Raw genomic sequence first — 25,352 nt, 5'->3', positions numbered from 1 at the left:
CTAGAAACTATGAAGTCATGCACCCCAGCCTGCTAACCATTCCGCTTGCCCTCTGCTGGACTCTCTCCAATTTGTCCGAAACCATACTGGGGGGCCCAAAACTAGACACAGTACTCCAGATTTGGCCTCATCAGTGCTGAATAAAGGGGAATAATCACTTCCCTCAATCTACTGGCAACTCTCCTACTAACGCAGCCCAATTTGCTGTTAGCCTTCTTCGCAAGAAGGGCACACTGGCTCATATTCAGGTTATTGCCCACTGTAACCTCCAAGTCCTTTTCTGCAGATCTGCTGCTTAGCCAATCAGTCCTCAGCCTGTACTGGTGCACAGGATTGTTCCATCCTAAGTGTAGGACTTTGCACTTGTTCTTATTGAATCTCATGAGATTTCTTTTGGTCCAATCCTCCAATTTATTGAGGTCTCTCTGAATCCTACCTCTACCCTCCAGCCTATCGACTACTTCGCTCAGCTTGATGTCATCTGCAATCTTGGTGAGGAGGCACTCCATCTCATCTTACAGACCACTGATGAGATCATTCTTCATTTTCTCTTCCCTACATCTCTGCATTCAACATCTGTATTACAACTAACTCCTCTTTTTCCTTCTCTCTTCATACCAAGGCTCTTGCCAAGTTCTGTCACTTCAGAATCCTTTCCACTGTTCCTCTCTTCTCATGTGGCAAAACCAGTTTGTAGTGTAGTGTGTAAAAAGGAAAGAGAAATTTAAATACAAAAAGCAGAAAGTAAGGAAAGAGACAGTCATCCTTTCCCGGGGGGCTGGAGGTCATTAATGATGCACATCCACTTTGGACAGCCTATATGATGCAAATCTACTCTGCCTCCTTTTTGACTTCAGACATGGCTAGCTACATCACTATTGAATTCACTGCCACTGGAAATTGAAGACCAGAATTTAATGCATTTTTAAATGGCATTTACTCAGAACATTTGATTATTTTTGTTATAACGAGTTATATCTTAGACTGCAAGGGTGATAAAAACTCATATTGAGAGGTTAACTCAGTCCCTTAACTGCTAAGGATTAGGACGAGACCTTGATAAGGAGCAAATCCCCAGAGCTACTTGTGGTAAGGATTCTTGCACTTTCCTTTGAAACATTTTGTGCTGGACTTCTGGCAGACAGGGTAATGAACTAGCTGAACTCCTTATGCTCCATTAGTTCTTGCAACTTCATTACATGCTTTATTGTCTTCTGCTATTTTTGGCTTTGCATTTCCTCCATCATTGTGTTGCACTCCTCCTATGCATTGAGCCAACAATTAGAAGGAAAAAAACCCACAAAAACTTTCCAACACTGTGAGCCATACAACAGTAATGAGAAAGTGATTGCTATAGTTCCAAATAGTAGCTAAGGTACTAAAAGAGCTACAAAAATCAGTTTGCAAGAAACCAGCCATAACAGAATCAACCATTTTGTTAAAGGTGCAGGTAGAGGCAAAAGAGCAAGACAAAAACTGACCCTCAAACTCCAGAGACTAAAGAAGAGATTTTGAAATGTTCTACGTTCCTACGAGTTCTTAAACCAATCATGGCTTGGGACCAGAGAGATACTTTCAGCCATATGACAAAAAATACTACAGTTTCTCCATTTTCCTATCCACAGTTGTGCAACTCCCTTGAAAAAGGAAGTTGCACAAATTGTATACACATTTTAAAGAAATTGAAATAAAGAGACAAGGGAAGAAAGGATGCACACATGTCGCAGCTGACCAGACACCTGACTATGTTGTTACGCCTGCGGCAAGAAGTAGGTAGGATAAGTGGTACACAGCTGGTCCTCAGTCTGGATACCTTGCGGGGCCAGCACACAGATCGGTCCCCCACCACCCCAGCCCCACATATCCAATCTAGTGCGCAGCATCATGCCATCTGGCACACTGAACTCCCCATGGGTCTAGAAATTTGGTAGCAGGCAACAGGAAATTAACACCACCGAGGCTCCCCACTGCTAAATTTGTGGATCCACGGGGAGCCCAGCAGACCAGATGACACAGCTCAGCTGGCTGGATCTGGCCTGTGGACTGGGGATTGAACACCCCTGCTTTAGAGGATCATTATAAAAAGCAGATAGAGTGATTCATCTTCTAGCATATCCTCTCAGTATCCACAAGCAGGTTACATCTCTAACTGTTGTGTTTAATAGCCCCTGTCTTCCATGGGTTAACAAGTACTATGCATGAGGAAATTATCTACAGTTCTCAGTTCAAAAGTCTAACCAAAATTTGACTTCTGAAATCTGTTTTTATGAATATTTGTTACTGGTGAGTATCTCCGTATAAATGCATGTAGATCTCGCCTCAGTGTTCACTATCATTTTATTATTTTCCAACTGAAACCCAGTTAACTAAGTTTTGAACAAAGCACTCATCAGCATTTGAGAATGACAGTTTGAAACGTCATCTCTTTTAAGAAGAGTTTTAGAGGTTTACAGAGAAAGCAGATATTGTTTGTATTATGCTCTGATTATAGAATATTTTTACCACAAAATGGCTTTGAAAAAAATCTCTAGTTTCTCCTGGGTGCAGTCAGCTGCTGAGTCATATTTCTTTTAACAGTTTTTATTTGATTTTTTTTCAAAATTAGTGTATGTTTTCTAACCAGAATATGTGAAACACTGAAATAAAATGTAGGGGGTTTTCTTTAATAAGCAATGTCATCAAATCATATCTTTCACCAGCTTAATTTGGTAAGCCTAAAAAATAACCCTCTTTTACCAGAAGTAAAACAAACTGGGAATTAGTATTGCAGTGCGACTACATCAGTGTCTCCTTAGCAGATCATTTCATTTTATCAGTGGAATTTCTACTATAATCGTTTTCTCTGTTCCCCCCTTCCCAAATCTCTTCATAACTCTGCATAAATGTAATCTTTTGCACTTCAAAAATTGACCATCTTGTATAGAAACAGCTTTGAAAAAGTGAGCATACTGCCAACATGCAACTGATACTACAACTTAAATACCTTTCCCAGAAAAGTTGTACATTAACTTCAAAATATTCTGGGATCACTCATTAACATGTTTTTGTTTCAGTTACAGCACTAATGAAAACCAAATGTCAGAATTTATTTTAGCTGGTCTAATGCACTAGGGATTTCACTTAAAAGAGAAAGGTCTGAATCAACCCCCTCTTATTCAACTGAGTATATTAGTCAGTACTGCACTATGCAGAGAAATAGCTAATACTTAAAGAAGTAAGATTTAATTATCTACTGAGCATTTCATTCAGAGATTAAGGTTAAGAAGTCTGACTAATTGGCTGAATTCAATTTTTCTTTTGCAAAGTCCTTCCACTTACAATGCATAGAAACTTCCACTTTCAGCTGCAAATGTAGAAAAATCCCATTGGCAACTTGACTCAGGACTACAAACCCCTGCTTTACGGGAGTCTGAGCCATTACAGGACAGCTGTTTTAATCAAAGCAAGCAAGAAACATCAACTTTTTTTAAAAAAAGTGTTTAAGCATACCTCAGCTACCGCATTTATTTAGCTACTGCATTTACTCGAATCCAAGATTTTTCTCCATTATTCAACACAGGGAGGGAGCCTCTTGCCATGGATTCGAGTACAAGTTGTGGAGGCAGACAGCTGCTGCAGCCCAGGTCAGGGGCAGTTAGACCCATGGCAGCTGCCTGCACCCGCTCCATCTGTTCTCTACAGCCTCTGCCTCATCCCACCATATTTACTGTCAAGTGCAGCTCCAGGTCTGGGTTCCATTGCAGGGCACAGAGCACATGGCACCTCAGTGCCCTGCCTGGCCAGTCAGCAGTAGTGCAGCTCCAACCCCAGGATATTGCTGTGTGGCTGGGCAGGGGTCCCACTCCCACATGCTCTGTGACCCGGGAGGGAATGGAGCCAGAGCAAGCAGTGGATGGGGAAGGGGCAATTACTGTAAGGAGCAGTGAGAGGCAGGTGCCAATGGCTGGGTGGACAGGCAAGGGGGAACACCTGCCCCCCGGCTGCTGCTGCTTTCCCTGCTGTACCCCTGGGAAGGACAAATTTAAGACAACCCTCCAATAATTAGATATTACACCTGGAAAATGATAAGAAATTTATCGTTTTTCTCAAATTATTTGAGGGTCATCTTAAGTTCAAAGTTGTCTTGGTTCCAAGAAATACAGTATTTATTTGTGCAATAAAGACGCTGACAAATTTGAGGGAGCCAACACAATAAAAATAGTATCTCTAAATAATAAAAGACTGGTCTTTTTATATAACTGAAATAGTTTAGTAATAAAATAGCAATGGTAGCAATGACATCGCCGTTCTTATTGAAATGACTATGTTAAAAACTGTATTTTAAATTAGTCTCTTGAGGAGTCAGGTATGGAAAATGAAGAAATGGATACAATGGGCCTTAGAAGAGTGATTTTTGTATACTGGATTATGTATGATAAAAGGGAAAGATAAAACAGGTTTACGGACAAAACCAGAATTTCAAGGCATTTTTGGACAAGTTCCCATTAAGTGTTTGAAGTCAAAGGAAAAAGAAGTCTTACAGTTAAGACATAGGACTGACTTCAGGGGATGTAGAGTCTTTTCTTGGCTTTTCTATCAACTTCCTGCATGTCTCTGACTAGTTATTTAACCTCTACAACTGTTTCATGTGTGTGAAATAAAGGATTCTTCTTCCCTATTTCACAAGGGGTTATGAAGTTTAATTAATAACTGGTAACAGAGTCCTTTAGGAAGATTAGCCAATTTAATCAATGCCACCCTTGTGTTTCTAAGTGCAGGTATTTCTCCTCTCAGGCTATGTCAGAATTCCTCATCTTAGTCCAAATAGCTTCCAACCATCTAATTCCATCTTTGCCTTTAAATTAAATGGAGCTAAGTTATTTGCTTGAAAGCCTTTTTTCCCCTCAAAATAGGGTTGTTTAATTTTCAAATTATTACTGTTATTGCAAATGTGTGGCTTATTAAGCAAAGCTATGAGCTAAACACACAAGGTTAACTTGCAGCACACTCTTCATATTTTAAAGTGCCTCAATTTAGATTAAGAGATGTTTTATACAGTCATAAAACTAAATTCAACAATCTTTATAAAGAGATACATTTCCATGTCAAATTATTTTACACCAAGCCATAATCACAGTACTTGTTTTTCTTTAATACCAAAATGAGCTGTTCTATAAAACTTGAAAAAAGTAATAAAGACAAAGTTTTAAGCATAATGTAGTATGTTAAAAAGGTAAATATTTTAATTAAACTTAAAAAAACCTGTTAATAATATGGATATTAGAAAAAATAAGAGTACTTTTCCTCATAACTGTATTGGAGGTCAACCTAAAAGCTACAGTCAAACAGCAGTGAGTATTTTGGGTGGGAGATGTAAAGCATGGACTGAATTTTTTTTTTAGAAAACAGCTTTTCAGCCGAAATCATCACATCCTGTTAAGAATTTACTCTCTATTTGTACAATTAAGTTTGAAATGGTTTAGGATTTCTATGCAAGCTACAGTCACAATTGATTATGGATTGTAAAACAACTTCTTCACAAAGAAACACACTATAGAAAGAATGTGTTTTTTAGAGCAAATACTTTTCCATAGCAAGTATTTTTATGCTTTTGTAAAAAAACCAAAAGAACCCAAAAGGCACAAGCCACCCCCAGCTTTATACCAACATCTAGTTTTTCATGATGTGCTGCAACAATTTGGTCAATGACGGTCCATATTTCAAGGGGTTTATAACATGCACCACCTGTTTCTGACTAGCATTCACTGTATTTCAATTGTACAATTAATGACAGCTGCCGAATGGTCTAAAATATCAAGGATGAGGAAAGCACAATTATAAATGTTCTATGACTGGCAGGTCAAAGGCTTTGTACTAAAAATAATGAAATGTATACAATCCTTTCTGTACATATAAATAAGTGTATTTAAAATCGCATTCTTCATTTTGTTTGTAAAGATCACATACTAAAATTCAAAACTTCAGGGTCTTTTTTACCTGCAAGATTGCTAGAATCAGTGTAGAGGGAAAGAAGATAGTTTGGAATATGTACACTTCCAGAGCAATGTATGTTTACGGTGTTCGTAGCATGGACTTTCCAAATTCTTATCCTAGGTGTGTAAATTGATACATGCTATGTATCCAATAGGCTGTACAATGCCTTACTGTTAAGATATTTGGCGGAGGGGAATGATGTGCTGTTTTACCTGAGCAGAAATATGAAGCATGCAGATTCCAAGGTAAAAAAGCAATGACACAGTAAAGTATACAATTTTATATATTAAAAAAATTAATTAGTATCCAGCAAGAAATAAAAAACTAGATTTTCAGATTTCATTTATTTCATCATTAACAGTACTTGAAACTCCGTTTCTAAATGAACTACTGCTTCATTTAAAATTAAATAGATTTATGGACTGCTGATATACTTGCAGTATGTTTTCAGTCACTTTTCCTCCTTCGTGCAGAATTACTGAATTCTAAACAAAGCAGGGCTCTGACAGAATCATACAAAAAAATGCTATTTCTCTTTTTTCAGGATGTTCTAGGGTTTGCTTACTAAAAATCTAGAAGCCATCATTATGCCTACAACAATCCAATCAATTTAATTTGCTTCTATGATTTAACTTTTCTCCTCCATGAAAACAAGGAGATGGAATTTCAATATTGTACTTAAAACAGCTGCTGTTTTACATTATTTCCCAGAGGGGAAGAAAGGAGAAAGACAGCAAACAGGTGAAAACTCTCTAGTGTTACTACACTTAGGGTTAACAAAGAACAACCAGAGTTATGGGAAAGTGGCAAAAATCGACTGTGCTCCACACATTAAGATTTCAGTCTCGGTCACTGAAACCTTTTTGGGTCAGTAAATAACATACTACCTCCATTCTCATTACAGGCATCAGCTGAGAGTCAAGGAAATTTGTATCTCAAGCACCCACCTAATTCATTAGCAGGGATCTTGGTGTTCCCTGATAAAAAAAATTGTAAAATTTCTGATTAAAAAAAAAAATCACAGATTCAATGATTAAAATTAAAGGCCCCACACTCCTCCCCCACAGCCTCCTGCCCCCTAGCCCTGCCACAGGAGGCCCCCAGCTGCCAGGGCCATGGGACCAGAGACCTGGTTCCCCAGCCCCCTGCAGGAGGTGGTGGGTGCTGCAGTGGAGCACAGCCCGGATCCCACCCCCCCACTGGTAGCACCTGCTGGCTGCCTGCTGAGTGTTCAGGGGGGAGGGGTGGCTCCCTGCTGCTGCGCGCACTCCTGAGGATCCGTACCCCCCAGAACTGTACACAGGGTGAGCACAGGCTCCCACCCTACTGCCCTCCCCCCAGGGCCTCCGCAGCCCACCAGATGCGGCCTGGCGCAGCAGGGAAGAGCAGAGCCATGCAGGGATCTCCTTCCTGCTGTGAGTTCCACGCTGCCCTGGTGAGGCATCAGCAGTAAGGGACACAACCCTGTATGTGCAGGGGATGCATCACTGGAGCAGCACGGAGCTCGCAGTGGCAAGCAGCTTCTCTGCACAGCCCCGCTGTTCCCTGCCATGCTGGGTTGCACCCACTGGGCTGCAGAGGCCTCACGGAAGAGCAGTAGGGCAGGGAGCCTGAGCCTGCAGCAGGCAGCTCGCTCCCACCCCGTGCACAGATCTGGGGGGCACTGGCTCTCTGCCCCAGGAGTGTGGACTGCAGTAGGGAGCCAGCCCCTTCCCCCACCCCCTAGACGAGCTGCCTGCGGCTATGTCCTGCTCACTGCTGGGGCATTGCAGCCCCAGGCGCCAAGCTCCACACACTGCCTGGCTGGGCAGCAGCCCTAGCCCCAGCCCTGCCTAACTCCTTCACTCCCTATGCGGTCCTCCCACTGCAATTTACCTTGGGTGGGGGGCTGCCTGGCAGCCATGTGTACATACATGCACATCACCTGGAAATCTGCCAGCCTGCAGAGAGCTCTTTGCAAAAGTGTAAAATCTGTGGGTTTCTCCACTAAAATGAGAAATCTGCATTTGCCTCCAGTAAAGGGTAAAATCCACAGTTTTCTCCATGTTTCCATGGGAAACAGAAAACCCAGGTCCCTGTTCATTAGTAACAGAAACAGCTAATACAATTAAATAACTTGGCTTGCTAGGTACAAATGAAGCAATGAGACAAACATATTATCCCTTGTCAAGCATATCACCTATAACATAGACCTGCTCTTCAGTTTTCAAAAAAGGAAGCAGCAGCATATTACTTTACTGTACAATACGTTTCATAACAAACTGTACAAGATGATAAAAGTCACAAATCCTGTGGAGTATGAATTCTGTATCTACCCCCAAAAATGTAATTGTGTACCCAAAAATAAGAAGTCTTTGCTAAATTTTTTCCAACTATTTAGTTGGTCTAATAAAAGATATCACATCTACCCAAAGAACCTTGGGTAAATGTACTTTAACAAGGACATGGTAAAACTTGAGAGAGGTCCAGAGAAGAGCCACCCGTATGATCAAAGAGTTGCACAGCAAGTCATATGAGGAAAGGCTGACGGATCTGGGACTCTTCAGCCTGAAAAAGGGAAGACTGAGAGGGGACTTGGTAGCAGCTTACCACTACATTAGGGGAGTACATCAAGGGCTTGGTGAGCAATTGTTCACTATGGCACACTTGGGGAAAACCAGAAGTAATGGCCACAAACTCCTGGAAGACCGATCCAGGCTGAACATTAAGAAAAACTTCTTCACAGTTAGTGTCCAGACTGTGGAATAAGCTCCCTCCAGAGGTGGTGCAATCACTTACCCTAGAGAACACCTGACCCCAGTTGTCTTTCCTGGCTGGTGCAGGGGGCTGGACCCAATGATCTTCTGAGGTCCCTTCCAGCCTTACAATCTATGGATCTATGACACTTTGCCTTGAGAAATTTCAGTTTTCTGCAAACCTTAAGCCCTACTTACAAAAAGTTCCTCATCAAATATCTACTGAAATCAAATTTAATATACACTGATTAAGTTACCCTGTGCTTCTCATTACAGCTGACATTTGAAACTGGGAGTGAGAAAAATATGTATTTCAAGCATACCCGGTAAAAGGAGAAACAAAGCAGTCTACTTTAATCTCATAAAAGATCATATTGGTGAATAGGTCCATGAATTATTTAGTAAGAAGAAAAATCCATAGAACTAGTGATTGTACCTTATTGCTACTAGTGCTGCCAGACTTCTCCCATTCCTGAACATAAAAGACTTCTACTGAAGATGCAAGTTTTAAATACATAGTTTACCAAATATTTGATCAGAAAAGTCCCAGAAGGTAACTTTATAAATTAATATGGGAATTCACATATACCCTCATCCCTTTTGTGCAAAAGCTGCTTTTGCAGAAGAGGAAGACAGAGAAAAGCTCCCAGAGAAATTCCACCCCTTCCCTCCAATATAATACCACATTAAAATATGTCCAAAATATTGGATCTCTGATTTACTTGGCACAGGAAAGCTGTATACCTGTTTTTCTGGCCTTAGATATGGAATTGCCATGACAGCTATAAAATGAAGCAACTGAAAGGGAACAATGAAATTTACAAAGTCAGTGACATTTTCTTCAGAGCAATCTGAAATTCTCCCATATAAATTACAGCAGTGTCATTTTACAAGCTTTTCTAGATGGGGTGAAGAGATTACTTCAAATTACATTTTGGGCACAAACTGTGGGAAACTAACTAGTCTGAAGTAAATGTACCCGTATTTATCTCAGAAACAGCCAGCTGTTACCTGACTTAGAAAGAAACACTACATCTACAGGTTTCCCTCGATTTATGTGGTATGCGAATTCCTGGAGAACAGCGCATAAATCAAATTTGCATAAAGCAAACCCACTTTACAATGTAACAAATAGGGATAGGTTCCCATGATGGTGAGGGAGGGAAAGAGGGAGGCTGGGACTAGGGAAGGTGTGGGGGAAGGGCTCCCAGGGCTGCACAAGCCAGCAAACCAGAGGGAACAGAGCAGCACTCACCCCAGCCCCAGCTGCAGCAGCCCCAGGAGCGACCGGTGTCAGCAGCCTGCAGCCACTGGGCTGCGCTGTGCTCCGCCTGTCCCCCTTCATGCCTGGGCTCCACTTGTTCGCACTCACTTCTGCTTCTAGGATGCACCATGCCCTGCTGCAAGCAGCTGGTGTTGGCTGCTCCTGGGGCCGCTCCAGCATGGGTTGGGGTGAGTGCGGACAAGCAGAGCCCGGGGCAGCACAGGGCGTGGCACTCACCCTGGCCCCAGGAGCAACTGACACCAGCTGCCTGTAGTAGCTAGGCTGCCCCATGCCCCAAGCCCCCTGGGGCTCTGCCTGTCCCCACTCACCCCAGCTCCTGCTACAGCAGTCCCAGGAGCAGCAGATGCCAGGTGCCTGCCGGGATGAGTGCCGTGCCCCACGCCACCCAGGGCTCTGCTTGTCGGCACTCACTGCAGCCCATGCTGGAGCAGCTCAGAAGCAGCTGACACTGGTTGCCTAACACAAGGGCATGGTGCAGCCCAGCTGCTACAGGCAGCTGATGTCGGCCACTCCCGGGGCCACTACAGCTGGGGTGACTGGGGCCTTTGCCACTTCCCCTCTCCCCACAGACTTACTTGCTTGGCCAGTAATTGCGTAAGAGCGAATTTACTTGCTTATTACGTAAGAGCGAATTTACCTTGCATATAATGAATTATGGGTCTAAATATGTTCATCGCATAAGAGTGAATTCGCATATAAAGAACCCGCATAAATCAAGGGAAACCTGTATAGAGCAGTGACTGTTTTAAATAAGCATGCAGCATACAGGGTTGGTATCCCATGGTATTCTGTCCCACTGCTGGCTCCATATATTCTGGGACTTTTTTCCACTATTTAATGGGACATCATAACCTACCAGAAGTCACTTAAATTCTGGAGTTTGCAGTCAACCTTAAAAAATTCTCAAGACTCATTTTCTAGCATCTCCTTATTTATATGAAATCAGTTACCTGTTTATTTTCCTAGAGCAAACAACGTTTAGCAGTAGCATAGTTAAGGAAGGACAACTGGGCATGAAGTTGGGGGGTTGGGTGGGGTGGGGTGGGGAGGAGCACAAAAATAGCTGCCATTGAACTGCTCACCCAGCCACTTGTACTACCACCCAAGATGTAGAAGTGTCCAGGTACAACTGGACATTGGATTTATGGTACAGTATAACCTGCCTGCCATCCCATATCTCCAGGTAACCTTTCTACATTTTACCAGCTACATTCTATCACCAGGTTAACATTCCCCCCTTCCCCTGCCTCTTCCCTCCCACCTCCCCACCCCACCACCAATTACCTGTCTCACACCTAGACTAGGAACAGAAGCTACATCACAGCTTTAAGTGATCAGAAACTGGTTTAAACCTGTAACAGAACAGAAGCTCAGTGAACATAAACTAGTTTCAAAATGACTGAAACTAGTTTAAGATAAACCTGGTTGAATGTAGTATTAGACTTAACTGATTTAGGTCAAACCAGTTTATGAAACTACTGTCCCAGACCCCTTCCTGGTTCAAGTTAAATCACAGTCCCCCAGCATCCCAGCACGCTTTGCAGCCCTAGGCCAGGCTGTGCTGTCTGCTCCAGGGAACAGGGCTGGCCCCACCCCTCTGTTCCCTAGCTGGAAGAGTGAGGGCTAACTGACAAGGGGCTGGTAGGGGCCAAGCCCAGCTGAGGATGCAGCCCAGTCTGGGGGGAGAGGGGGACTGCCCTCCCCTAGGCAAACCCCAACTGGGGTCTGGGGCCAGGGATGGGGGTTAAACATTCCTTCCCTCACTCAAATTTACTGCTGGCTGCAAATCCTGCTGCTGTAATTCTGGACTGCAAATCCCAGAGGCCTCAGGGGCAGCAGGAAGAGGAAGTGAACACACAGCCAGAGGGCCATGCTCTAGTACCCCTCGGCTTCTGGCCTGAGCCACTGCGGCCATGTGGCTGCATTTCCTGAATCAAAGATAAATGTCAGTTCACTTCTGTTTCAATTTAACCTGTGCAGCTTAGACTAACCTGAAAAAGACTGAATCTATTCAGCCTCGGGCTTTTTGACCGTCTGTACCTAGCCAAAATGGTTGAAACTGCCTCAAGATAAGCCTGGTTGAATGTAATATCAGACTTAACTGATTTAGGTCAAACCAGTTTATGAAACTTCTATTCCAGACCCCTTCCTGGTTCAAGTTAAAATCACAGTGCCCCAGTATCACAAAATGCTTTGCAGCCCTGGGTGGGGCTGGGCTGTGCTGTCTGCATGAGCACAGCAGGGTTGGCCACTGCCCCTCTCCTCTTTAGCCAATCAGCCAGAGGCAGGAAGTCTGCAGGGATCAAATGATCCCAGCAAGAAATGCCTTTTGAATGAGACCAGAGTAGGTGCTTGCATCACCTCTGTGGGGAGTTTTTTCCAGACCTTGGACACTCAAACTATAAAGAAGCTTTTCCTTATATGAGTCTGATATATTGAGTTTTCCTTGTATTGAGTTTTTCCTTATATCAAGACTGACCTTGTAGAAGTTTGTGGCCATTAGACCTAGTTATCCCTTGGGCAGCCCTGAACAACTGTTCTCCCAGATCCAGATGCACCCCCCTTATAGACTTAGTAGCAAACTCTCCATTAAAAATGATGGAGGAAGGTGGCAGAGACAGAGCCCAGCGTTCAGCCCTATGGCCTTGTTCCCCACCTCCGCTAGTCTGTCTCCACCCCCTTCAGGCCAACCCTGTCCCCACCTGGTATTTTGGATGCAAGGCCAGGGCTGCTTCCCCTCCTCCACCCCCACCACGGTGGCACTGTCCCCACTCCCCTTTGCCCCCATCACTTCAGCCATTCCTTCCCCCCCGGTCTCTCTCCCTGCTCCAGAGCTAGGCCCACATGCACCCTCCCTTCCCGCTGCTTTGGGCCCAGACTATTCCGCCTCCTCCCCTCCCCCCATAGCTTTGGGTCTGATCCTGCTCCCCCCATGGCTGCCACTGTGCCTGGGCCACCTCTGCCCCATGCTTGTGGGCCTGGCGGTAGCCGCAGGCCCAGCAGCAGTGGTGGCAGGCTTGGACTCAGGGCTGGCAGTGGGCGCAGGCTCAGTGCAGTGATTATGGGCACGAGGTGGCAATCACGGGGTGGTGGCCACGGCTACTGGTAACTGCCCCCCCATCTCCTCCCTCCTACCTCCCCTCCCTGATGGCTCCTGTTGGGGGGGTGGGGGGTGCTCAGGGCCCTGGCTCCAAGGAGCAGATGGTGGGGGGGTGGGGTCAAGGCCAGTGGTGCTAGCCTTGCTTCCTGACTCTGTTCCCTCTGTTATGGAAGGGCTCCAGTACCTACTGTCCCCCTCTGCCACCAAGGGGGGGAGGGGGGAGGGGAAGGGCAGTCCAGCTCCACTGGCCTGCCCCCCCACCCCCTCAGTCCCCACTGTCATGGCAGCACTCTGCCGTCTGTCCTGTCCATCTATAGCACTCTGATTGGCTGCCAAGACAGCCAATCAGAGTGTGAATAAAACATTATAGACAGACAGACAGACAAAGGCTTTTATAATATAAGAATAGGCAGACATCAAGTGCCCCCTGAGCCTTCTCTTTGCCCTGCTGAAGAGTCCCATGTCCTTCAGCCTCTCCTCGTAAGGCTTGCTCTCTTGGCCTTTGATCATATGGGTGGCTCTCCTCTGGACTCTCTCGAGCTTATCCACACCTCTCCTGAAGTGTGGGGGCCCAGTACTGCATGCAGTACTCCAGCTGCAGCCTCACTAAGGCCAAGTGACGTGAAAGGATGACATCCCTGGTTTTGCCTGAGATGCATCATTGGATGCATGACAGAATTTGGTTTGCTTTGCCAGCCACGACATCACATTGGTGGCTTATGTTCATCCTGTGGTCAATCAAGACCCCCAAGTCTCTTTTGAATCAGGGCAACCATCCTGGGCCACACACTTTGTGGGGGCTCGCAGACAGTGCTATACAAGCCCTGCCACAGCCGCTGCACTCCACTGATTCCACACTCTGCCTGCTCACCACCCCACAGCGCTGCATGAGCTGACATGCCTCAAGCCCCACTCATCCCTAGGGACAGCTCTGCTCTTACAGACCCATCTTAGAATCACAGAAAAATATAGCTAGAAGGAATCTCCACAGCTTGTCTCGTCCAATCCTTTGCTCAAGGCAGGATCAGCCCTGCCTAAACCATTCTAGACAAGTGTTTATCTAGTTTTAAAAGTCTGCTTTTAAAACCTACCAAAGGCAGAAATTTGTACAACTTCCCTAGATAGTTTGTTCCAATGTTTGATCATCCTGATTTCGAAAGTTGTTCCTTAATAAGCAACCTAATTTCCCTTATTGCCATTTAAGACGGTTATTCCTTACCCTGTCCCTTGAAGTCCGAGAGGATAATTTATCACCATCCTCTTAATAATCATCCTTCAGGTATTTGAAGACTGTTATCAAATCCCTCCAGTCTGCTTTTCTCCAGACTGGATAATCCCAGTTGATTCAGCCTTTTCTCAAACTGTACTCCCCAGACTTTGCTGCTCCCCATCAGACTCTTTCCTATTTTCCATATCTTTAAAAGCAATGCCCCAAATTGGACATCATATTCCACATGAAGCCTCACCAGTGATGTGTAGAATGGAAGAATCACTTCCCTTGACTTGCATGTGATTCTCCTGTTAATACAACCCAGGATGGCAGAGGTCAGCAACCTTTTACTAAAGGGCAAACTGCTCCTTGTAACCCAGGTGGCACTGCAGACAGTAGCTAAAGGATGCACTCCACACCTCCCTCCAGCCTCTGCTCACCATCAACCCTGCCAAGTGTTACAAGCAAGGATTCGGAGTAGCTAATCTGGCAGCAACAGGGGGCAGAGTGGGCAGGGGGGCACAAACAGCTGGAGCTGGAACACATGCATTTTGCCAACTGCTGAGGACCAGCTAGCTGTTGGCAAAATGCAGGCTGGATTGGGTAGAAGCAGAGCATCAGTCAACTGTTCTTAACACACAGATTGGGTTTGACCTGCACAGATCAGATCCAGCCCAGATGCCAATCCCTGAAATATGCTATTGGCAATAAGAACATAGCTTGCATTCTGCTATGACTCCAGGAGCCTTTTTTGCAGCATTCCAACCTAGCCAAATATTCCCCAATTTGTATCTGCTCCTCGCTTTCCTGCCTTGAGATTTATTGCTGGATACTGCATGAGGGGAAGGACCTGCTTAACTACACCCTGGCTCAGCTGGAGAACAAGTGGGTCATATATTCATAAAGCAACTCGAAAGAAAATGATTTATTATTACGAGTTTTAAAAAATCATTAAATGTAAATTTTTAGCGAGACCATTTTATTAGGTTTATGGGATGTGTGATTTTATTAAATTATTCAGCTACCATCAAAAAAGAAAACCTTTATTAGACAAAGCATGTCATACATTTAACTGAAAAGAACTGAATGAGTTGTCACAAGCAGTTACAAAATGCAATACAGAACATCGCAAACTTCAGAACAGCATCTTGAACACATATCTAGAAGGACTGGGTTCACAAAAAAGTTTGCGTTGCACAGACTGCAAACATGAGGAGGTGTAGGCTTTCTGCCTAGTAACTGCTACAGTATTAAATGGCATGGGAAGGGAGCCCAGAACTCAGGTCTTACCATCCTGGGATGCAAAGTGTAATAGGAACACCTGTAAATGGAGTTGTGTGAACACTGTTGCTCCCAGAACATAATGTTCTCACAGGACTGCAGGACAAAAGGGTTGCGCTTGCGAGTGCAAACAGAAGTTACGTTTTTCCTGCAATCAAGCCCCTGAAAACACATGTGCACAGCTGCAGAGTGCTTTTGAAGTGGCTGATTGCATGACAAATTAAGCTTCCTAAAATGAGGTATCTGCTTTAAAGCACCTTAGGGAACCTGTGTCCCCTAGGGTTAATTTTTTGCATAATAAGGGCTGGCCTGTTGCAGCCCAGTCCCGCCCGCAGGGCTGTCATCAGGAAGGGAAGAAGGAGGAGGGAGAGGCAAGCCAGCAGCAGCAAGCCGCTCCATTCACAAGCTGCCAGCTTGCCTGGCCTGAGTTGGAGGGGGTGGGTGGGGGAAAGATGGATTGGAGCCCCCACCCCCCTGCCTTGCAGTCTCCCCACAGCCCTCCTTGGCTGGGGTACTGGCTCCTCAGCCAGCTAGGCAAACTCTATCCCCCACCCCCCCACACACACAACAGGCAAAAGTCTGTTGGGTAGGGAGGGCCGGAGGGATGCTCTAACTCATGGCACTACGTAAAGCACCATGAGTTAGAACACAGGGCTTAATGTCTCAGTGCCCTGCGGCAACACTATAATTACGTGCTCACCAGCAAAGCTGTTCAAGGAATTCTTAGCTAGTGGAAACAGGGACAAGTCAAGTCAAAGTCCTTTCTAAGAGCCACCCATCAGCTTGAGGTCTTCCTTAGCAGCAGTCCCTCTCCTCTGCAAGAACCCCCTACCAACTTTTCCATCTTCCTTGAGGTTTCCCCAGTGACTGACATGACTCTTAATACCTACTCAGTCTTCCTGTTCTTGCCCAGGAGACTGTCCAGGTGTTCTGCAGTACATAACTTCTATTATGGGGACCATAGGATCCCATATAGAACTATTTTCCCAAATTGTATCAACATTCCTCCAACTTGACTTCATTCAAGAAACTAAGAGGGTTAAAAATAACAGACTTGAATGCAAGCCACAGCACAAGCCTATATTTAAAAACATATCTGAATACACAGATGCCATCAGTTTTGAAACTGAATGCCATCAGTTTTGAAAACAAACACTACCTGGTCCCCAAAGGAGTGTACCAATAGTGCATTCGGTCTCTAAGAAGTTCACCATACAAATCTTATGTGCATGGAGAAAGTATACTGGTATAATCTTCTATGTGGACAGTATATAAAAAGCTAATTTTCTTTTTTGATTTAGCTCAAATCCCTTCCTAAACAGACTTCACTGAAACCAAGATCCACAGGGGATTCCACAAACCATAACCATCAGTTTAACAACTATGCCTTAATTTATATCAGCATTACCTGCCACACCGTCTACATGAGAACAACTATAGCTCTTCAAATATGTTTTGTCTATAGTTTAGATCTTGCCACTGCCAGCCAACTAAAAATACCGACTGCATTCTACAGAAGTCTTCAGAGGAGGAAGGAAAGTAATCTAAAGAAAGAATAATTAAGACAGGAATAACAAACTCATCAGGCGCTGCACACTGCATGTAACATGCACTCCTTGGACCAGCGCCACATGGTACAAGGCAACACACAGGGCCAGGACATGCAGCATGAAGGCCAGTCTGGGATACGCTACATGAGGGCCCAACCCAGGCCCACCGGCAGCTCTGTGGGCCAGAAGATGGAGCTCTACAGGGTGAATCTAGCAAGCAGGCCATCTCTCTAACACCCCTGTTTTAAGAGAGAACAGGAAAAGCACACTAGAAAAAAAACATCTGTGCCATCACGATAAACCTTACAACCCAGGGATTTTTTCTGTTGCTAAATTATTACCCACTCATTCTTTCTGTAGCTTTTTAATTGTAAAGAAGTCTTCAATACTTTCCAAAGTTTCAAATCAAGACCTCTGGGCTTCATTATTAAACACCATCCTTGTTCTGAAGCTAATATTAAAGTTCTCAGATGAAGTAATCTTCACAAGCCTTGCATGAGATACTAGCAAAATTCTACAGGAGGAAAAAGTAGAGGCAGATAAGCATGGCCTTGAACAAATTATAATTCCAAAAGCAGTACTATATATAAAACTGAGAGGCAATATGGTTCTGGAGGTTTAAAGTGCAGCAATGTATACCTGGTCACAATTTCTATACAAAATTTTTTGTCCTGCCTCTGCATTAGAGAAAAGACATTAACAGTATACATCTATTCAGAGGACAAATGAAGATATGAAACTTACTCAGGTACATCAAGGCCAAACATCATCACAAAAGGCAAAAAAGATAACCAGGATCTGAGCTTGACAAACACAACTGTATCCTTTGTTGTAAAGGAACATATTTTGGTTTCCTGTATAGTAAAACAGAACCAAAAGGACTGCCTGTTTCACTGCATTGTAAAATACCTACTGCAATTCAAATCTGAAGAAACTAAAACAGAAAAGTTAGCCTGTGGCGGGAAAAAATTAAGAAAAGAAAGTGCCAATGAAATGAAAGATTTCTGTCAAATACCTGTTATACTATATAACATTTTCCATCCTATTTAAATCAAGCCAAGATTATAGCTTGGGCTTTTTTGAGCAGTGAATTATTGACATTTTGCATGACCTACCTTTATATCAATGTCACAGCTTTGATCTCAGCTGAAATGTGTTGTTTCTCAACTTTGTAAGAGTCACTGTGCGAGACATTTAGGAGTACAAAGTCACATACTGTGCAGTTCGCTTTCAGATACCTAAAGGAAAAAGACAGTATGCACTCAGTCATGCAGTACACAGATCAGCATATACAGCACTAAAGTGATGTCTGAATTTTTTTTTAAGTAATGAATAATACCAGTCAGAACTGAGGGCAATGTAGATGCACTATATCTGAGTAAGAAACAAGTTTCCCCTTGGGAAAGTTTTCAAAGATTTCTCTCCCTGACTTGGGATGAAACATCCAAATCTTAAAAGTCTATGTGCACCGATAATCCAAAATAATTTGACTTGGGTAAACTGAAACCTATTTAAATTTCTAGTTTTAAAATAATAAAATGTTAAAATTTTTAAAAGAAACTATTAATTCAAAGCAAAAAAAAAACAAAACCTCACCATGCTTTCTTTCCATTATAAGTGTTCAAGTGGAGACTCTGGTAAAATATGAAACACTTTCTGTAATCTTTTGCTAGACAGAAAACTTGAGGCAATCTCTTCCTACAAAAAATATTTCAATTTTGACAAGGAAAAGAAAGCACTTAATTATTTCCCAACCAGCTCCGCTATTGCCAGGACTATAACTGGTCATCTGCATCCTGTGGAAGTACACAGCAGTACCCAACAGCTTTCATTTGTTGCTAGTTTAGTTCTGTACACAATTACTCAATAGAACTCCTAAATATATTTTGGTAGGGCTTGAGTGTTACCTGAACACTGTAATTGCCATTTCTGGTCTATAAACAACTAAAGGGTTGAATATAGCTTAATTCACTAAAACCGAACAGCATTGTTCACTGAACTGAACACTTTCCAAACAAGTACTGTCATTATACATAAAAGGCAGAATGTACAGTAAAATTCTCACTACTGGACATAGTGACATAAAAATAAAAGAAATATGGAAACTTTAAAATAATTTCTTAGCAATGAAAAAAAAAAAAGTGTCATTAGTCTTCAGCTGACTAATGACCATTAGACTTCAGTCATGCAGATCCAAAATTTACCAAAAAAGGACAAGATTAACCTAAAGAAAACACATTAAACCTTAAGAGAACAAACATCTTTTTTCTGAAGCTGTACCACTGAGTGAAACAGTGCAAGCAATATTGACACAGTCCTAAATACATATCTTTGACATTTTTTAATTAGCAGTGAAACCAAAGCTATTTCCATGGCCTTCCTTGCCCCACCCCGCAAACTACAAGGATAGTCTCAAACAGGGTAACTAGAATCCAATAAGACTTGATTACCTTTAGTTTCAAGGTGTTATTACTACAATCATTTTCCGGGGCATAGGATTATTGTTTATATTCTTTGCAAGTGGATCAAATTCACAAAAGCCACAACAACCCAAGAAAAAAAAAATTGCCAGAGAAGTATGAATACAAGTTTCAAATAAAGATGGTTCTGGATATACTGAGCTCTGTTTTGAACTCACAGTAAAATATTAGTGTTAATCTAACTCAGGACTTTAGAAAAGCTGTACAGCTTTCTTAATAAAATAGTTCAATCCTGCTACCAGTTAACATAGTAGGACATCTGATACTGAGGCCACTGATCCCATAACCCTGCCTGCTAAGAAAAGGAAGGAACTCTGCTATGGGAACCCACTGATCTTCAACAGAGAGAGGCCTTAGTTTCATCATCCCACTATTGCACATTTAACTTGGGTTTCTAATAGCCTACAACTACTACAGACACCCTAGTTTTGCTGAGGAAGTTGCAGCAAAGTGTGCATGTGTGTGTGGGGGGGCGGGGATGCAGGGGAAAGGGAGGAAATCATGAATTTAGTCAGGGTTTAAAATCTGTCCCAGAAAATTTCACAATTAAGAAAATACTAGTTTAGAATGGTGCCAAGCAACTCCATACTCCAACACACCATGCCAACTCCTATCCCCCAAGCCAGAAATGGCAGGGCTACCTTTGCATGTGCTGCATATGTAGCAAGCAGCACAGCATACCTGCCGAGTTTCTCAAGCACATGCAGCGTAGCACTGCACCAAAGAGGCTACACTTCCTATTCACGATATACCATATTTTTCGGACCATAAGACGCACTTTTTTCCCCCCAAAAGTGGGGGGAAAACGAGGGTACGTCTTATGGTCCGAAGGTGTGTGTCCCGGGGAGACGGGGCGGAGCTTGCCCGCGGAGGCGGCGGAGCCCGAGCGGGACACCCGCCGCTTGTTTACACCGGGAGCCAGCAATAAAAATGGCCGGCCACCAGCACACAGTCTCTCCTGCCATAAAAACTGGGTGCGTCTTATGGTCAGGTGTGTCTTATGGTCCGAAAAATACAGTATATAGCCCAAGTACAGTAGGTGCCCAGTGTTGCTGTCCAGCACTGTACTGGAGCAATACACTACATTTACCCAAATACAAGATGACCCTAAACTTAAATATGACCTCCCCACAATAATTAGATTCTATACATGGAAAATTTTGGCAGATACGGAACTAGGGCTAGCATCAAGGATAACAAAAAGTCATTTTTAAATACATAGGGAGTATGAAGGCGGCACCAGGTAATGTGGGGCCCATGCAGGATATGCCTGGCAATCTGGTGGTTGCACCAGAGGAGAAAGCAGACCTCTTTAACAATTTCTTTGCCTCCATTTTCTTGTGCAGGGACTGGGACTCCCCCACCAAGATTCAGGACGGACTCAGGAAAGACTCCACCAGGCCTAGGGTTGGGGAGGACCGAGTTAGGGAACTTCTGGAGGGGCTGGACATATTCAAATCAGCAGGTCCAGATGCTCTCCACCCCAAGGTGTTAAGGGAATTGGCAGGGGTTATTGCGGAGCCCCGGCACAGCTTTGTAAGCACTTGTGGTGCTCTGGTGAGGTACCAGAGGACTGGAAGAGGGTCAGTGTGGTCCCCATCTTTAAAAAAGGGAAGAGGGAGGACCCAGGCCCTTTAGTCTTACTTCAGTCCTGGGGAAGCTCTTTGAGAAGATTATCAAGAAGCACATCTGTGATGGGCCAGCAGCAGGGATGATGCTCAAGGGCAACCAGCACGGTTTCATTAGGGGCAGGTCCTGTCAGACCAACCTGATTGCCTTCTACCATCAGGTCACAAAATCATTGTACGCTGGTGTCACGGTGGATGTAGTCTTTCTGGACTTCAGGAAGGCCTTTGGCACTGTCTCCCACCCCATTCTCATGAAAAAGCTAGGCAACTGTGGCATTGATGCCTACAGTCAAACGGATTGCAAATTGGCTGAGGGGTCATACTCAGAGTGGTGGTGATGGACAGGTCATATTCAACCTGGAGGGAAGTGGGCAGTGGAGTCCCCCAGGGCTCGGTCCTTGAGCCAGCACCGTTCAATTTCTTTATTAGCGACTTGGACCATGGGGTGAAAAGCACTCTGTTTAAATTTGCAGACAACACCAAGATTTGGGGTTAGGTGGGCAGGCTAGAAGGGAAGGACAGATTACAGTGGGACCTGGACAGGTTACAGAGGTGGGCAAATTAAAATAGGATGGGATTCAATACTGACAAGTGCAGGGTGCTGCACTTAGGCAGTAGGAACCAGCAGCATACCTACAGGCTGGGGAACTCCTTTCTCGAAAGCACAGTAGCAGAAAGAGATCTTGGAGTCATTACTGACTCCAATATGAAAATGGGCTGACACTGCAAGAACACGGTCAGTAGGGCTAACCGTACCTTGTCACGCATCCACAGATGCATCACAAGCAGGGCCAAGGAGGTGATCCTCCCCCTCTATGCGACACTGATGAGGCCGCAGCTGGAGTACTGCATCCAGTTCTCAGCGCCACACTTCAAGAGGGATGTGGACAGCGTCGAGAGGGTCCACAGGAGGGCTACTCGTATGATCCGGGGACAGCAGGGCAGACCCTACAAGAAGAGGCTACGGGACATTAACCTGTTCAGCCTTTGTCCCCGGAGTAACAAGGAATAACGACCATAAGTTGTTAGAGGGTAGGTTTAAACTAGACATTAGAAGGCACTACTTCACAGTCAGGGCGGCTGGATCTGGAACCAACTTCCAAGGGAAGTGGTGCTGGCTCCTACCCTGGGGGTTTTTAAGAGGAGGCTTGACATTTACCTACCTGGGGTCATTTGAGCCCACTTCTCTCTCCTGCCCAGGGTAGGGGTTTGGACTAGAAGATCTACAAGGTCCCTTCCAACCCTACATCTATGAATAACAAACAAGTTACCAAACCACTGAATTCAACACTGTAGGTTTAATGTCCATACTTAATAATAGATTTTTGCACTTAATGTATGTTAACGAAACAGTTAAGGGTTTACATCAGAAAATGCCAAGCTAGTCAAATACTAAAATCTTAAAACCAACTTGTGCGTATGCCTAGTTACACGACCAAATACTAATTTTTGAAGCAGTGTTAGAATGATGCTGTAGCTGTGATGGTCCAGGAATTAGGCAAGAGGCAAGGATTTCTTAGGGTGATACCTTTTATTGAACAAACTGCATTTTGGAACGCTCTATATGCTCCCAAAGATCCACAAAAAAAGTAAGTCTGGCAGACCCATCAGATGCAACTATGGTGCCCTTGTTAAAAAACTATCAGGATTCATAGACAGTAACCAGAAACCACTTGTCATTCAAAAAGCAAGTACTCTACAGGACACCACAGAGTTCCTCAACCACCTCCCTGAGAAAGGCATACTTGCAAACATGAATGTCACCAGCAACCTGTACACAACCATTCCCCACCATGAAGGCACACCTGCCTGCCTGAAGTACCTACAAGAACATGGCATACACTCAGATTAGTAACAGTCCACAGCACAAATCATCTACTTCATTCCATGACTTCACCTTCAATAATCGTCACTTTCTCCAAAGAATAATCACAGCTGTGGGCACCAAAATGACCCCTCAATATGCCAACTTCTTCATCAGCCACGGAGAGGAGGAATTATTAGAAAACTACACCATCAAACCTGCACTATACCCGTGTTACACAGATGATATTTGCATCATCCAGACTGAACACCTGGACTCACTTATGGACTTCCACTGCAGGTTTAATATCTATCACCCCTCAATCAAGTTTCCTCCGCAATACTCTGACACTACCATCATGCTCAAGGGAAATCTACCCAATTCCTTCAAAATATCAACTTAGGATCAAAGATTCATAAGCTGGCTGGACACGAAGAACCAAGGATGGAACACTAATATTGGTTTTAGGTACATAATCTACCTGATTCCTGAATTCTGTCCGCACATGAAAAGTGAGAATAAGCATCTTCCTTTCTGATAGGCCTGGATCTCCCAGTAATCAGATTATTTTCTTCTGCTCAACTACACAGTTGGTCCAATAAAAGATATTACCCTGGGAAACCCTTGCCTCTCACATTTCTGAAGTACAAATTTACACTGAGGTTGTAGACTCTCCATCCTTGGAGGTTTAAGACCTGGCCAGATAGAGCTTTGGCTGGGATGATCTAGTTGGGGATGGTCCTGTTTTGAGATGATCTCCTGAAGTCCCTTCCAACCCTAATTTTTTATGATTCTATGATTGTTTTCTAAAACCTTATACAGGCAACCCCTGCTTAGTGCTCTTTATTGGTTCCTGACAAAACAAGTGTTAAGCAAAATGAGCGTTAAGTGAAACCGAACATATGTGATGATCCAAGATAGCAACTGCGAGCATTATAACAAAACTTGCTGAGTGCTAAATGAAATTGGGTATCAATTTAAAATGAGCATATAGCAAAATAGTACTAAGCGAAACAGCATTAAGTGGGGGTTGCCTGTACTTAAACATTGCATCTCTGAACCTTCTTTATTACATGTGTTTCAACTCTGGTGTCAGAATGGGCCACTCAGTCTTTGTCTTGGTCCACACGGAGCTTCTTGGAGAATGGCCTTAGGGCAGGATCCAAGTTGACCTTGTAAGAATCTCCACTAAAGTACTAGAACACTTTAAGGCTCAGGATAGTGAGCCAAAAATGAGGGACCTAGTGATCTAGGTTTCCTATCCACTGAGTGAGGAGATGTAGGCCCCTCCCATGGGTAATCCAAAGCACATATAGCAGGCCAACAAGAAATGCTAGACAAAGGGATCTGTCTGAATTTCTCTCTTTCTCCAGAGGTTAGATGCTTGACTTGTAGCTGCAAAGGAGGCATCTCCTTCATTTCAGGTACCACAGTGCTGAGATGGAAAGAGAAAGCATCCTACACTGAACAAGGATACCCAGCAACAGCACTGACTTCAGAGCAAGCAGCACAGCATCCCACATTCACTTCTTGGACAAAGGACATGTTCACCTCAACCCAACAGTCTCCTGATTTAAAGCACCTGCCCTGAAGTAGAAAGCCTGGGTTCTATAACTTCTGCAGCCTTAGGAGACCCAAACTGACACCTTCGTCCCAGGAGAATGCCCTACCCATCAAGCTACAGAACAAACTAGATAAAAACTTCCCCATCCCCATGCTGAAGCTAAGCCACTATTTAGCTAAAGATGTTAGAGTCGCTGGACAAGAAGGAACAGAAACAGAAGGAAATATGGCCCTGCAAGCTCAACAAAGAGGGCACTCTGCTGAAAGGGGGAGTTGCAGGTTTTAGTCCCTGCTACCAATTCTGTTTTTGTGGTTTTTTTTAAGCTAATGACTGTTTAATGTATGTTTGTCCAGCCTTTCTGTTTTACATTTGTAGCTGCTTTGAAAGGGAAGGGAAAGCTGCTGCTTAGGACCACAGGCAGCTGTTACACAGCAACTTAGGGCCCTGTTCAGTTTTTCAGCGTAAGATTCAACAAATGTTGATTGGCTTGGTGTTGTTCAACTTAGCAGAGCAGACCAGGGAAGCAGCTTCCCTGGGGCTTCCCTGAAGTTGACACAGCAGTTCAGTACTGACAGCAGGGCTGTCAGGGCTTAAGCCCAACAGCCCCACTCTCAGTACTGAGCTCCTATGTCAGGAGCCACCGTGTCAGCGAGACCAGAGAGCAGCCCTGGAGCTTGCTGACTCAGAGGGGAGGAACCCAATTCTTTTTTCTCCAGAGCTCAGGCAATGCTCACCTCCAGCA

At 44.1% G+C, this 25,352-nt stretch overlaps 1 protein-coding gene across 1 annotated transcript in view; it reads right to left on the bottom strand.

Annotated features, from left to right (window-relative positions):
• The window catches only part of DISP1 (dispatched RND transporter family member 1), a 148,467-nt gene extending 130,095 nt beyond the window's left edge, over nucleotides 1–18,372 (bottom strand). The window contains exon 1 of the mRNA XM_019549523.1: nucleotides 18,250–18,372. The gene's annotated coding sequence lies outside the window, so the exon portion shown is untranslated. The remainder of the gene's footprint in view (nucleotides 1–18,249) is intronic.
• Between the last annotated feature and the right edge of the window lie 6,980 nt (nucleotides 18,373–25,352).

Source organism: Crocodylus porosus, unplaced genomic scaffold, assembly GCF_001723895.1.
Source record: "Crocodylus porosus isolate Cpor-Errol unplaced genomic scaffold, CroPor_comp1, whole genome shotgun sequence".
Classification (NCBI taxonomy): Eukaryota; Metazoa; Chordata; order Crocodylia; family Crocodylidae; genus Crocodylus; species Crocodylus porosus.
Note: the sequence above shows the minus strand (reverse complement) of the source record. Positions and strands in the feature narration are given on the sequence as shown.